Source organism: Pleurodeles waltl, chromosome 3_1 (assembly GCF_031143425.1).
Source record: "Pleurodeles waltl isolate 20211129_DDA chromosome 3_1, aPleWal1.hap1.20221129, whole genome shotgun sequence".
In the NCBI taxonomy this organism is placed as follows: domain Eukaryota; kingdom Metazoa; phylum Chordata; class Amphibia; order Caudata; family Salamandridae; genus Pleurodeles; species Pleurodeles waltl.
This window is the reverse complement of record NC_090440.1, coordinates 1,339,924,150-1,339,940,649: the sequence shown is the minus strand read 5'-3', so window position 1 is coordinate 1,339,940,649 and position 16,500 is coordinate 1,339,924,150. Positions and strand designations below refer to the sequence as shown.

General features: G+C 47.4%; 1 protein-coding gene across 3 annotated transcripts in view; it reads right to left on the bottom strand.

Moving 5' to 3' along the window:
- UBE4A (ubiquitination factor E4A) overlaps nucleotides 1–16,500 on the bottom strand; it is a 267,483-nt gene that overhangs the window by 190,607 nt on the left and 60,376 nt on the right. The gene's annotated exons all lie outside the window — the stretch shown is intronic.

Sequence of the window (16,500 nt, the reverse complement as noted above, 5' to 3'; positions counted from 1 at the left end):
CCTAACTATCACTGAGGCTCTGCTAACCAGAACCTCAGTGTTTATGCTCTCTCTGCTTTAAAAAAATTGTCACTGCAGGCTAGTGACTAATTTTACCAATCCTGATTGACACACTGGAACACCCTTATAATTCCCTAGTATATGGTACCTAGGTACCCAGGGTATTGGGGTTCCAGGAGATCCCTAAGGGCTGCAGGATTTCTTTTGCCATCCATAGGGAGCTCAGACAATTCTTACACAGGACTGCCAGGGCAGCCTGAGTGAAATAACGTCCACGTTATTTCACAGCCACTGAACACTGCACATAAGCAACTTATAAGTCACCTATATGTCCAACCTTCACTTAGTGAAGGTTAGGTGCAAAGTTACTTAGGCCCTCATTCTGACCCTGGCGGTCGGCGGAGAGACGGCGGTCGGACCGCGAACAGACCGGCGGTATTAAAAATGGCATTCTGACCGCGGCGGTCCCCGCCGCGACCGACCGCTACTTCTCCGCTCCGACCGCCGCGGCGGTCATGACCGCGGGGCTGGAGTTTGCGCACTCCGGCCCCGCGGTCGTCCCAAGACCGCCAAGGGTATTATGACCCTGCCTACCGCCGCGGTTTCTTGCGGGCGGGAACCGCCGTGCGAACCATGGCGGTAAGCACTATCGGGGCCAGGGAATTCCTTCCCTGGCACTGATAGGGGTCTCCCCCACCCCCCACTACCCACCCGAGTCCTCCCCCCACACCCTCCACCCCCCTGCCACCCCCCAGAGGTGGTACGAACCCCCTCCCCACCCCCACCCCGACATGCACATACATGTACCCCGACATGCACACACCCCCAACATGCACATATACACACCCCCTACACACACATACACAACGGGGACACATACCCGCACACATACATGCCGACATGCGCACCTGCCGAACAGCACACATTACCCATAGACACAACAGCACCCCTCTACACAACCACACGCACACCCCCATGCACGCACACATCACACAACACCCCCCCACCCCCTCCCCTCACGGACGATCAACTTACCTTGTGCGTTGGTCCTCCGGGAGGCGACGGGAGCCATAGGGACGTGACCGCCAACAGAAGACCGCCAACAGAAGACCGCCACACAGAAATGTGGGTCGTAATTCTGGGGGCGGTGTTCTGCTGGCGCGGCGGTGGAGGTTGACCAGTCTCCACTTTCCCGCCGACCGCCAGTGTGGCTGCTGGCGGTTTTCCGGCGGAACGCTCCCAGCGGTCAGAATGCGCACAGCGGCACACCGCCGCGGTCGGCGGTCTTCACCGCGGCGGTAACTCGGCGGTCTTGCGAAAAGACCGCCAAGGTCAGAATGAGGGCCTTAGTGTGAGGGCACCCTGGCACTAGCCCAGGTGCCCCCACATTGTTCAGGGCAAATTCCCCAGACTTTGTGAGTGCAGGGACACCATTACACGTGTGCACTACATATAGGTGAATACCTATATGTAGCATCACAATGGTAACTCCAAACATGGCTATGTAGCATGTCTAGGATCATGGAATTGTCCCCCCAATACCATCTTGGTATTGGGGGGACAATTCCATGCATCCCCGGGTCTCCAGCATAGAGCCCGGGTACTGCCAAACGAACTTCCCGGGGTTATCTCTGCAGCTACCGCTGCTGCCTACCCTCAGACAGGTTTCTGCCCCCCTGGGGCCTGGGCAGCCCAGTCCCAGGAAGGCAGAACAAAGGATTTCATCTGAGAGAGGGTGTTACACCCTCTCTCTTTGGAAATAGGCGTGAAGGGCCTGAAAGGAGTAGCCTCTCCTGGCATCTGGAAATGCTTTGAAGGGCACAGATGGTGCCCTCCTTGCATAAGCCAGTCTACACCAGTTCAGAGATTTCCCCCACCCAGCCCTGCTCTGGCGCGAAACTGGACAAAGGAAAGGGGAGTGACCACTCTCCTGACCAGCACCTCCCAGACATCTGCCATCTTGGACGCAGAAGTGTGAGGGCACAATGGACACCTCTGAGTGGCCAGTGCCAGCAGGTGACGTCAGAGACCCCTACTGATAGGTGCTTACCTTTCTCTGTAGCCAATCGTCCTCCGAGGGCTATTTAGGGTCTCTCCTGTTGGTATCTCACCAGATAACGAATGCAAGAGCTCACCAGTGTTCCTCTGCACTTCCCTCTTTGACTTCTGCCAAGGATCGACTGCTGACTGCTCCAGTACGCCTGCAAAACCGCAACAAAGTAGCAAAAAGACTACCAGCAACATTGTAGCGCCTCATCCTGTCGGCTTTCTCGACTGTTTCCCTGCACTGGAAGCCAAGAAGAAATCTCCCGTGGGTCGACGGAATCTTCCCCCGCCAACGCAGGCACCAAACTTCTACATCACCGGTCCTCTGGGTCCCCTCTCATTTTGACGAGCGTGGTCCCTGGAACACAGGAGCTGGATCCAGGTGTCCCCGACAGTCCAGTGGCCCTTCTGTCCAAATTTGGTGGAGGTAAGTCCTTGCCTCCCCACGCCAGACAGTAATCCTGTGTACTGCGTGAACTGCAGCTGCTCGGGCTTCTGTGCACTTTTGCAAGACTTCCTTCGTGCACAGCCTAGCCCAGATCCCCAGCACTCCGTCCTGCATTGCCCAACTCGCTGAGTTGGACTCCGACTTTGTGGGACTCCCTTTTGTTGTGCTGAGTCGACCGTCGTGCTCAGATCTTCTGAACACCTGTTCAGGTGCTTCTGCGGGTGCTGCCTGCTTCTGCGTTGGCTCTCCGTGTTGCTGAGCGCCCCCTCTGTCTCCTCCTCCAAGGGGCAACCTCCTGATCCTTCCTGGGCCCTGGCAGCACCCAAAATCCTCAACCACGACTCTTGCAGCTAGCAAGGCTTGTTTGCAGTCTTTCTGCATGGAAACGACTCTGCATCCTCCAGCACGCCGTGGGACATCTTCTGACCAAAGGAGAAGTTTGTAGCACCTTCCGTTGTTGCAGAATCTTCGGCTTCTTCCACCCGGAGGTAGCCCTTTTGCACCTCCATCTGGGGTTTAGTGGGCTCCTGCCCCCCCTGGACACTTGCGTGACTCTTGGACTTGGTCCCCTTCCTTTACAGGTCCAGGAATCCGTCTTCAGTGCTTTGCAGTCAGTTGTTGTCCTTGCAGAATCCCCTATCCTTGACTTTACTGTCTTTCTGGGGTAGTAGGGTAACTTTACTCCTACTTTTCAGGGTCTTGGGGTGGGGTATCTTGGACACCCTTAGTGTTTTCTTACACTCCCAGTGACCCTCTACACACTACACTAGGCCTGGGCTCCATTCGTGGTTCGCATTCCACTTTTGGAGTATATGGTTTGTGTTGCCCCTAGGCCTTTTTTTACCTATTGCATTCTATTGTGTTCTACACTGTTTGCACTACTTTTCTAACTGTTACTTACCTGATTTTGGTTTGTGTGTGTATATTTTGTGTGTATTACTTACATCCTAAGGGAGTATATCCTCTGAGATACTTTTGGCATATTGTCACTAAAATAAAGTACCTTTATTTTTGGTAACTCTGAGTATTGTGTTCTCTTATGATACAGTGCTACAAGTGGTATAGTAGGAGCTTTGCATGTCTCCTAGTTCAGCCTAAGCTGCTAGAACACTACTGATCTAATAATAAGAGATAACTGGACCTGGCACAAGGTGAAAGTACCACAAGGTACCCACTATAACCCAGGCCAGCCTCCTACAGTCAGTGATAAGCCATGGAGGAAACCTCAAAGGACTTATGTTCTTAGGCATCAACATTATTTAATCATCTAGCTACCCAGTGATGTATAGTAAATGTTTGAGTCCGCCCCACCACACCCCATTGTTTCCCTTTGCGGTTGTCAATTACAGTTTTTGTAGGGCTACTAACTCCTAATACGAGATAAATTTAACAGTGAGTTTAAGGCCTTTCATTCTTTCCTTGGCACTTTCATAGGTATGTTTGTAAAAAAATATAAACCGTGGCACCACAATCATTTTGTAGAATGCAGGTCTATCCATGACTGACAGCAACAACTTTTTCCTAAATTGGATAGATTCTCTGGTGATTGTAGATGCTTTGCCAATGTTTCCATTTGTGTCCCCAGGGTACACCTGGCCCCCCAGGTATCCAAACAGTGTTCAATTCCAATTACAGGCATAATGTAGGTGGGGTTTCTTCATTTCAATGGGGCAGGGTGGAGAGTTGGGTGCAGAGGCAGCAAACACACAGTTTGTCCCTGTTCTTTTCCAAACCAGGCATTTGACCACATTGTTCAAGTTTCAACATCAGAGATGCACAATTCTCGTACAGATTTCAGGGATATAGAAACATCTTCTCCTTAAAGGGACTGCATGTGGTTTTTCAGTACTACGCCCATTTGCCTTTCCATCTTGATCATTTCAGTCATAAATTTCCATTGGTGGGGATATTGGGCATTTCGGTCTCATCCCGTTTGGCACCCATCACAATTCAGATACTACCTGACAGATCAGCAGTCAGGCAAGAAATAGTGGTTGTATTCACTCTAAATTCATTCCATGATCTCATCTAATCCAAGACAAAGTATTGCCTGTCAAGTGTGTTAAAGGCTTTTTAAAGGTCAATGACTGCACTACTGATTTTGCCACTATCAAGGGGTTAAGGACACAGTACAGGTGTCTCACATTCTGGACCCGGTGCATGCCAGGCAAAAAGCATGAATAGTGGAGATGCAGGATGCCCAGTAGAGCTTAGTTTTCCACTCTTGCTAGTATTTTACCCAGGATTTTATATTGAAGATTCAACATGGCTAGTGGGCAGTAAGAGGCCACATTTGTGGGTCTTTAATTGGGTTTGGGAGAGCTATCATCATTGCATCCCAGGTAGGAGAGGGTACAGTTCCTAACTTTTTTGCTGGCAGGAACATTTCCAACAGGTGTGGGGCAAGTATATTCTTGTAAGTTACGTAAAATTCAGCTTGGAGTACGTTGATGCCTGGGGCTTACCATTTGCCAGACTTCGGATTTGCCCAATACAAAGTAGTACATCTAGTTGTGTCATTTGTTTGGAAGTTAGTCATTTTAAACCTTTCCTTGCCCGCGTACCCATTTTCTGTCCTTGTAACAGTTGTGCCAGACCCGAACAGGACGCTGTAGAACTGCTACAATGTGTTGTTAATGTCTGTTTGAGTGTTTGCAACTAATTTGTCAAGCTTCAGAAATGTCCTTATGGGTGAGCGGTTCTTTTAAGAGTTTACCAAAAAGGTAAGGAGGTGTCTGGCTTTGCCTCCTTCACTGGGTTTCTTAGCCAAGCATTTCCTCCTTGAACAGATTAAGGGGGTTATTACAACTTTGGAGGAGGTGTTAATCCGTCCCAAAAGTGACGGTAAAGTGATGGATATACCACCAGCCGTATTACGAGTCCATTATATCCTATGGAACTCGTAATACGGCTGGTGGTATATCCGTCACTTTACCGTCACTTTTGGGACGGATTAACACCTCCTCCAAAGTTGTAATAACCCCCTAAGTCTGTTTGATAATTTAGTGTATTCTGCTGTTGACCTTGCTAGCTGCCACCTTGCATCTATGTCCATTATACAAATCCCTTCTATGTCTATCGAACACTGTTTTCATACTGTGGTTCAGTACTATACAGGTTTCCCTGGTACAGACAATAAATGCCTTCCACTCGGCAAGCAGACTGCTCATCATTGATGTACTGTTGATAAAGGATTGCTATACACAGTTAAAAGTTTCCCTAAAGGTTGAATCTTGGAGAGCCACTGCTTACAGTCGTGAGGAAGGGACTTGTGTTGGATACCTGACCTACTATAGCATCATAGGAAGGGGATATGACCGGATTATGTTTTACTCAAATATTCTGTGGGTATTATTAGCCCCTGTATCTATGTATTGTGCAGGAGTATGCCAATGTTGGCATGAAGGAAGTGTATGTAAGATTGAAAGGAGTACTACCACTCTAGAGGGTGCCTGCTGTGCCATGTCTGTCAGTCCCAAGTTGAGTTGCCAGATTCAAGGTGTCCTGAAGTGGTGCTGGCGGTTGTCCCATGCAGTGGTGGGTGTGTTTGGGTCCATGACCCTGTTGAAGGCCTCTTGCCATTTCATAGGAACCTAGAGGGGATTTGATCTCAATTGTAGGATATGTTTATAAATTTAAATCGGTTCGCCATCAGCTCCCTTTCCAGTATGATTCATCTGCAGGCTTGGTCCCTCATTACTTCTATCATTACGAAAGGCATATTCGGGGCAACCCTCAATAATGCAACTCTGGCACAGGAAGAATAAGTTGTGTAATACTGTTTAGTTTCTCTTCTTCCCCCTTGGTCACATAAGTCTCCTAAAAGAACGCAAAGTCAACCCTTCCTGTATATGAGGAAAAGAATAGAGAACTCTGGGTAGTTCCCAAGTTTAGGTGGAGAGCAGCTCTAGTAAGGAGCACTCTGTAACACCAGTGACACTCTAGATTTGCTCACCTCAAATGTCTGTTTATCTAGCAAAGTTTTTAAGCATTGGATCAGCACAGTGCTATCCACGCCGAGCTAGATAGTGACAAAGTCTTTTGCCATCTGTTCCGTTCCATAGGTTCTGCACCAAGACAAGTCAAGACACACAGATAGGAAGCAGCCCAGGAACATAAACACAATCTCAATCAGATGTGCTGTTTGTGGAGTGAATTGTGGAGTGAACACGGCTGCTCGCAATCATGGCAAGGGTCCAACTGACCTCATCCAGCATGAATACTGTCAGAAAGGGGGCCTTTATTCCTTTCACATTGGGCAAGTAGGTCTTTGGAAGGCAGTGATGTACCAGGTATCACTTGCATATTCAACCTGTTGGTTGATTGTGGTGTCTGTTCCTTGAATAAGTCTGTTCATCAGAGACATTTTTATTCTTTTGTAAGTAGAAAAAGTACATTTGATATAGAAAAGGCTACACATGTTCATTTCGCCTGCTGTGGCTCTATGATCACCATGGCCTTAGTTCTTGGGTGGTGAGTGGGTCTTTTTCACTGGCACCTGCTTAGACTTTGTAAGAGAGTCGTCATTCATTATTTCATCAGTTATCATGGGTGTGACTACCGGTATGACAGGGAGTTTTCTTTGATGTCTTCCTCTTCTGATTCTGTTCTGGTAGCAGTAGTATCAGATGTGCCTCTTTTGTAGGTGAATTTCTTTTTGCTCGACACAGAGTTGAAATCAGTTTCTTGTTCTTCAGAGAATTGGGCAGTTGTGGGTTTAGCCAAACTCATGTCTGAGTTTCTCAGTCTCTTCAGGCATCTGGGGCATGGATGCATGTTCATCACTCCTGGTCCTTTGCCACTGGAGTGCCTGTGTACAACTAAATGTAGTAAGCATCTTCGACATTTAAATTAGCCAGGAACAGTATAATGTATTTGACATGCACTTGTGAGCGTTTGTTTGGCTTATAGTGAGGCAAACCCTTCATAATGTATTGTTGCAGTATTATTGGGAAAAGATAGATCCTGATATTGTTCATTACCATTAGGCACTTCTTGGAGCTGTACATCACAGTTTCTACATTTCAATAGTCAGGCCACTAATTGGTCAGGTGGCAAGCCTGGTTTTGGTGGGCTGCCTCCAACAGTAAAGAGCTTAGAGAAGCCATTGAGGGGCATATTGCTTCCAATTGATCTTTCCAAGAACGAGCCCATGTTTGGTCCCTGTGACCTCTCAAGTAGTACAGTGATTCTCATGGTGTTGCACTGGGACCATGCCTCTAAGTCTTCCACTCTGCACTCTAGCACTAAAGTGCTAGTACTCTTGTCGCTTCACAATTTTTTTTTTTTTTTACATAGGTCCTTGACTTCAGGAATGAGTTCAGCCAGAGTGTTTTCAGTATATGTGACTTTCTGTGCCAGTTTTTTTTTATTGCTTTACTCGCATAAGACTCAAGCCAATAGCAACTAAGCATGCGACGAAGTATATCAATTGGGGTCATGGTGCTGCTGCAGTCTGCTTGGCCTAGTTGGGACAAGTCATCCTCCAGTAGATCACCACATATTTTTGCTGCCTTAATATGTTCCATATTACTGGCAATGATTTGATAAAGGGACGATGGGGTAGAGGCAGATCATTGCAGTAAAAGATTGTGGTTCCCCGCAGGCGTGTGGTCTACAGTTCCGGCACTGTGGAGTTCCTGGCCCTATGATACTTTCCCTACTGATGGATCAATAAGTTTAGTAATACAGCTAAGGCAGTTTTAAAGAATGCAGTTTAATTGGCTTAATTTGTCCAGAAATAGAGTCTCTTAGGCATTGTACAATCACTACTACCAACCAACACCCCCTCCCCAAGGTACACTGCATAATTGCTCTGGTGTCAAACAGCTGTTAACCAGAATATCTTGTACTTTATCAGAGGGTATACTCCGTGCATATTGTGGCTCTGTGGGCTTACACAGTTAGTTGTGGGTCCCTTCATGTATTCACTGTTGCACATGTGCCTTTGGACAAGTGCAACCTCAAGGGGAGAGAGTAGAAGGAGTATCAGCCTCTGACCACTTCCCATGCTCAGTGCCCACCTTCCAGTCGTCCTCTATTTATATGTGTGGCCTCCTGCTGTCCCACCATCGCCTCCAATCCCTCCCTGTTCAATAGCCTATCTAAGCACAGAGTCCTTCGAGCTGCATCCCAGTGCCCCGCCCTCCCCAGCAGTCAGAAGGTAGTATGACAGGAGTCACATGGCAGACTTCGACCTGTAGAGAGAAGCCAGGCATGGCCAATGGAGACACAAGGGAGATCATGCCACACACTGACTTGGTATTTGCCATACCTCCCTACAGGTTCAGAGGTTGGATCGTTTCTCTGGCTCTCATCTTAATTCGTCCCTTGAGGCTTCATCTGCATTGCATCACCCCAACTTCTCACAGGTTCTGTATTTTTATTCAGAGGTAGCTGCCACCCTGATTTCAAGTTCACACTTGCAAAAAGCATTTTCACCTTTCATTTCTGAACGAGAAATGATTAATACAAAACTCCATTTATGGTACTTCTCAGGGGGGGAACTGCAAAGGAAGAAGCATTGGGTCATATTCTTTTAGGCATCTTAGAGTCAGGATTAAACAGAACAATCTTAGTCATGCATCTGGCTCTGTATTCAGTGTTTGTTTTCTTTACCCATTTCTGCTGCTAAACAAGGCTTTAAACTGCAGCTGTGCCTCACACATGAGGTGCTGTGGCCCAAACTCAGTCTGTAAGCTTTTTTCACTCATTAAAATGTGCATATTCTTTATAATTTATTGGTGTCCAATATTAGATGCAAAACGTTAGCATGGGATAGTCTGTTATATAGTTAGATTTGTGATGTTACCGAATGTTATCTTTCCTCCATTAGAACTCCTGCACACTAGCTGTTTTAGGAGGGTCGGACACAAGTGGTTTGTTTCTTTTTTATACCCTATACCTGCCTTATTAATCCCACTCTTTCTTCCTGCCTCAGTTGTTAGATAGTATTCCACTATTGATGGCTATTGCTGGGACTGTTGAGCTGTTAATCTATGGTAGCGGTTGTTTGACTTTACCAGTGGTCTTGCAAGACAGAGTCCCATGTGACAAAACACATTAAGTCCTGTTTAGTTAGTGCTGTCCTCTGGGTCCTAGATTCCTGGGATTTGCAGCTATATGGTGGGGGGCTGTCACTTCAGAATGGGGTTCTCAGTTTAGCTAGCGCACACATATAGGTTGTAATGGTTACAATGGTATATCTTAGGTGATCTGCATCGGTTTTTCACACAGAATATGTTAAGGATGTGGAACTAGAAAGCCAGTGGCAGCAGTGATAACCCCCTGGCAAGCAGATGTATTGACTTAGTACATTCAGATATGCTTCACTCCCTGCAAGGTTATTTGAAAGGAAAACACTCTGCCTTCTAAGCAACGCCAATGCAAAGCAATCGAAGCCCACCTACAGTTTTTGATCCATCTGAGAAGTTGAAGAGAGATCCTGTCAGTTCTTACAGTACTATGGCCCCAGCCTTCTCTCAGGAGAACAGACTGGGCCACGACATTGTGACTCCTCTGTTTAAATAGGATGGCAAAGTTCTCATTCATTGATTTGGAATGCCCAGGTGATCTAATGACTGCCATCCATCAGGGAGGGAGGGAAGAAGTATACATTCACCCAGGACCAGATAGAGGGTACACTTCAATCAGTGGTTTGGAATACTGCCCCAACTGAAGATTAGGAAGATCTTTTTGACTCAAGTGACCTACACCATTCCCACGCTTTGAAGTGGTGCCCTTTGAGAAAAGTTACTGCTTATGTGCAGGAGAGGCTTAGTAAGCCTCTAGAGAAGGAGGATAGAAGCTACATGTGAACAGTACCCCAGGCCCTCAGTCGAAAGAGGATAGAAGCTACCTCTCGGTCAAGAGCAAGGTATCCTTAACACCAGAAATAGACACTAAGAAGGAAAAATAAAGATCCCAAGAAGAGTGTTGATCCCTGTTGGTCTGCATGCAAAGGCAAACTTATTGACAATGCAGATTCTATAACTAAGATAATGGAAAAGGCTGAGGCAGCCAAAGATAGTGATACTTTACTGATACAGCTAGGATACCACGGTAGACCTGCATACTTTTTATCTGCTTGGAAATGTGGCTAATACCATTTTTACGGAATGCAGCAGATCTTATTCTGTTGAGAATTTGTCCTCAAACTGTTTGGGAAAGGAGGCGGGTATAGCCTCCTTGAAGGCCGGGTCCATAGCTGGATCCATATTTGATGTAAATGCACACCTGATGTAAAGAGAGTAAGACAAGTGAAGACTCATCTTCCTTCAGGTCTATGGTGTGCAAGAACAGGATACTCTATTGTAGAAGACTGGGCTTTTGTTGCAGTGGTCCTCCCACTTTTTAACCTGGTATATGATGCAACTGTGACTGAAGAGCACTGGGTTCCTGCTAACCAGGTCCCCAGTGCCAGTGTTCTTTCCCCAAAACTGCACAATTGCACCCCTCCCCACCAACTGGCAATATATTTGGCACCCCAGTAAGTCCTTAGTAAATGGTACCCTAGGTGGCTAGTGCCTGGGTGCGAAAGAGGGTCTCCAAGAGTTCCAGCATGTATTGTACCACCCTCAGAGACCCTTGCCTAGTTCTTGCAGACTGCCACTGCAGGCTGTGTGTCTTGGTGCAGCAAAAGGTGAAATCCTAACATGACACACAGCCTGTATGCCATGCCCACTACCACTGCATGCAATATATGACAGTCACCCCCTACAGCAGGCCTTCCATCCCTAAGGCAGGGTGCTTTATATTACATGTGTGAGCATATCTGGAAGAGCAGATATGCCCCGGTTCTGTCTGTCGATTCTTAAATAATGCAAAAAGGGGTATTCAGTTCCTTGACAGACCACATAAAAGGAGACAGAAAACAGGTCAGAAAGGGAACTGAGCCATCAGATACAAAGTATCTGGTTGCTCAGTAGCAAGAGCCCTCACACACCCAGATGGGTGCCATGCTTCATCGTAGGGCATGCTCCTCACTGGCAGGCACCCACGAAGGGGATCTTTGCCGGAAATCTTTTGTTGTATGCCATACGTGAAATCTAGCGGCAGGTGAACGGGCTCAGCCAGTGTAAATTGGTGTGAAGAAATGTGAAGTAAAATAGGCTGACATATCCTAACAATTTTAATATGTGGGTACTCTTGTCTAGAGTAAAAACGTAGAGTAGGGCCTCAGGACTTTGACAGTTGATTCTTAGACATAGTAAGTTATCAGGGAAACCATTTTAAGAACATGTGCTGGACAATGGTCAATACGAGTTCCCCAGCCACATGAAGGCTTCACTTAAAACAGGGATGTTTGGTATCAACCATCTAGTATCAATAGACCCACATGGATTCCAATGATGGATTTATGAACACAGGCACCCAGAGTGCACCTTGGAGGTGCTCCCCTGAAAAACCTACCAACCGCTGGTTTATTAACTGACTAGGATTAGCCAGCCTGCACCAACAGACACGTGTTTTTAAGGAGGGGTCAGTCCACAGGAACAAAAGCTTGCTTTTGCAGGGGTATTAACACATCCCTCCCAACAGGAGGGCCTGCAAATCTGCATTCAAAGGCAGGAACCTTCATATAAGCCCACCTCTTAGTTATGCATATCTGGCCGTCTTCAAAGGAAGAGGCCGACCCTCCTGCCCAGGGTCTATCGGTCACCTGGGCTGGTGCAAAAAGTTGTCAGAAAGGCGTGCCACCCTCAGATCAGTTCCACCGCTAAGGTGAGGTGCCTGATGTGGACACAACATTTGAAAGTCTGCCATCTTGGTGATGGCAGAACTAGGGACATTGGGACAGGCTTATGCCCACTTCCGACAGGAAGTGGCCATCTAGGGTGCGTAATGACACTAGGGGTAAGCATCTCATTGGCTAATACCCTATACTCCCCCTAACACTCCTAAACTCAGTATTTAGGGAAGCCCTTGGCACCGGGAAATCTAATCCTGCTGACCTAAAAGACAGACTCTGAAGAGTCGTAAAAACAAGAACAGAAGATGACTCGACCCCAGCCCGCCTCCCTGCTGTACTCAACAATTACGCCAAAGACGGCTTGTCCTACAACTGCCTGTGCCTTCAAAAGCCTGGGAGGACTGTCAGCCTTCAACCAATACCCAGAAACTCCTGTGGAGTAGCAGAGCTGCTCCCCTGCATCCTGCAGGCACCCCAGAAGAACTACAAAGTCTGCAGACCACCAAAACCAAATAAAGGAAAACACCACTGCACCCGGGGCCCCTAGCCCAAGTTGAAGTGGGCCAATGGTGCCAGCGTGATCCCTCAATCCGCCAGAGATGAAGTCCACCTTGGATATGCCAACTGTGGACTTCCCGACACCACCTGTAGCCTCTTTCTGCAGGCCTCCTCCAACCACGAGTATCTCCTGAACCGAATCCAGACGCCAAAAGACTGCACTGAGACAAGACAGTCCAAGGAGAAGTGGGCCAACTGTGTCCTTACGTGCCAGAGGATCTCAAAGGTCGAGCCTCCCCGTGGGTTTCCCTGGACTGGCTCTCCAGTGCCTGCTTGCAGCCTTTTTTTCACCGGATCGATCTCCATTGAAGTGAGTGGGACACCCAACACTGTAACACACCTCTGCACCTGGAAGCCCCAGAGTCCCCCCTGTAGGGAGCTGGCTTTATATTGTAGACCAAAATGAGTTACACTGTGCAAAGAGTCCAAGCAATCCCCAGAGGTATCACAGAGGCACAAATGACATCCCAAACACTCTTTTTTGGGGTAGTGTAGTTGAGGAATTAGGCATATCAGAGGGGAGTGTGAAACATGTGAGACACACACTCAATAAAAAAATCCGACACCAATTTAAAAAAGAAAAAAAAGAAAAAACACAACATGTACTTTTACATAAACTCTGATACCAAGATTATCGAAATCAGGTGATCACTTTTCAAGATATACATTTTTACAGTTTTTAAAAGTTGCCACTTAGTGCAATTTTCAGATGCAGTATTGCTATCCTATGAAGGAAAAACAAGCACTGCATACAGGTAGAGTACAGCGACTTACAGTCCAATCTCCTGGACGTAAGGTGAATATGGGGCTAGTCCAAGGCCACACCAACAGGTCACCTCGGGAGGCTGTGGAGCGTACAGGTGCGTTACGGCATCAGGTGACCCATTCAAGTCTATGGGAATCGGTCCAGTTACAAAGTTGCTGCAGGGATGGACTGGAAAGAAAATCAGTCCCAGGGAACCCACAGGTGGCTGGACCCTTGAGGTCCTCGGGCACATCGTTGGTTCACTCCTCGCACTGTAGGATGCGGTGCAGGGGAGTCTTCTGGTGCCTTATCAGGTGCTGGAGTTCCTTGCAGTTGCAGGGGAGCCCGAAGAAACAGTCTGCAGGCATGGACTGGGGGTCCAGTCCAACCATGCCAACAAGTGGGCTCAGGTCTCACGAGGCTGAGAGACGTGGGACACCTTTGGTTCTCTTTTCCTTTGTACAGGGTGGACAGGTAGAGGGGTGTCTTGCGGCGTCAGGTCTTTGTCTCCTGATCACTTGTGGCTGCAGGGGGTGTGTGCAGAAACAGTCTGCAGACCCTGTTGTGAAGTCCATAGTGGGTGCACTCAAGGTGTGCTTAGTCCCTGGAGGACCTGGGGACCACACTGCCAACACTGGCCTACTTCAACATGGGCTAGAAAGCTCGAGTGCAGGGGTGATGTCTGGTGTCGGGTTTCTGGCAGTCACAGCCCTCTCAGGTCTTTCCTAGGTGCCTTCGGATGCAGGGGAGCAGCTCCTCTACTCCAAGGACTTCTTCTTGGCTGGACAAGTCGGTTGCTCCTAGAAGGTCGGGCATAGCAGGCAGGCAGGGTTGGCACCAAGTCAGTTGTGCTCCTCCGTTCTCTAGTTCAGAAGGCTTCTTGTACACTATTCCTTTTGTTGCCAGCAAAGATCGGAGGTCGTTGTATCAGAAGGTCCCCTAAACTCTCAATTTAGGGGGCATAAAGGGGAGTAAAAGGGTAGCAGGCAATGGGCTTCTTACCCTTGGGGGGGAGGGCACAACACCCCCTAGATGACCATTTTCTGTGGGGCGTGGGCATCACCCTGTCAAAAGTTCCTAAATTCCACCACACACAAGATGGCGGAATTTCCTAAGTTATGTCCACTTCAGACTGGTCATCCTAGGCGTGTTCCCAGTCTGGAAAGTGACACGTCTCCTGCATAGCTTATTTTCCCATCTGTCCAGGTGCAAGATGAGCCCTAGGGAAGGTTGGTTGGCATCTTCCTCTGAGGAAGGCAAGATCTGCATACCAAAGGTGGTAGGCTTCTTTAAAGCTCCCTCCTGTGGGGTGGAGTGTTCTGCACCCCAGCCTCAGAAGGCTTTTGTTTCTGACCTCCAGAGAGCGAAGTCTCTCACCCTGGGAGGTCAGATTCTTGTCTGTTGGTGGCAGACCTGTCAGAGAGCTCACCGGTAGTTGGTAGGTTTTTCATCAGGCACCTCTAAGGTGCCCTCTGGGTGCATGTATTAATACATCCATCACTGGAATCAGTGAGGGTTTAATAATACGAGATATTTGATACCGAACAGCTCTATGTACAGAGAAGCCATAACATAGCTGGGGAACTTGTGTTGACCAGTGTACAGCAGATGTATTTAAAATGGCTTCTCTGTTCACTTACTATATCTAAAAATCGACAAAGGCAAAGTAAGGGCATACCTGCTCAGGCATATATGCCATAACTTGTAATATAATGCACCCTGGCTTAGGGCTGAAAGGTATGCTGTAGGGGTGACTTACAGATATTACAAGCAGTGTTTTAGGGCACATGGCACACAAGTGTATGCCATGTACTGTTTTCACTTTTGGAAGCACCTTGTCACGCGGCATGCAATGGAAGTCTGCATAAGTTTAGTGCTGGGTCCCTCAAAGTGATAAGAAGGGGCAACCCAAAATGCCCTTGTGAGCTTGGATATAAATAAGATAAAGTAATGTAAAGTTGCCAACAAGGGACTTAGTTAAACCAAATAAATGTGAATTAAATCATGAATAATTTCAAGATGTTCAAATTGTAGTAACATCTATATAAAAATAAAGTAGTATCCGTTTAGTGTGATCCAGTCACAAAGGAACTAAGCCGTATGTGTATGGACACAGAAGGTTTTTTTGTATTTTGTGCAATCAGACAACGTCAAACAAAAACTTCACAGGGGTGCATAAACCAAACACGCACAGTTACAGACATGGTAGGTCTAATGCTATCAATACTGTCATCAAACTATATGTTCATGTAACAGTAACCCACTCAATAAGAATGTCTACAACAATTATTCATGCGTGATAATCTAGGACTCCACAATGGAGAAATTGAAGTTGAGTTGGGTAGCGCGTTGACGTACCTCATTTTGGTATACCATATAGAGACTGAGCTTCCTAAATCTCTGCTCTGCCAGAACCTTCAGACTATTTAATTTCGGGCTGATAAGGAAACATGTCGGCATCAAAGGAGGGACGCCACCCCCAGGACTGATGCACAGAGCCACAAAAAGCTACCTCAGCCAGTCACAGCCCTTTGGATGTTAGTGGAAAGCCTTCCAAAGATTCCAGCTTCCCTTCCTGACAAGTATTCACCTCGCTTTATGGGTTATCAAGTATGTTTCTTCTTTTTTCAGGTTATGATATGATGAACACAGATTACTTGGAGTCCGCCTGAAAAGAGGGACTAATCACCCTATTATGAGGCGTGGATCTGTCCTAGAAGCACAAAATGAGAAAATTACACGTGTCTCTGACTGCTATGCTGGGTAAGGGGCACTTCAAAAACAACAGATGGAGCAGCAGATGTCTTGTACTGTTGGGTACATAATTCTACTTCTAATATGCCTTGGTACAAGATACACGAGCACAGGTTCACTTTAGCATTGACCTGCTCCTAGAGTATAATGTACTGCAGGATAGGGTGTACCGGTGCTGCATACTGCTCTTCCACAAAAGTTGGTGTGGAGGCCTTAAGAAAGATGCTAACGGCTCAGAGTACTTGAAATCAAAGAGCA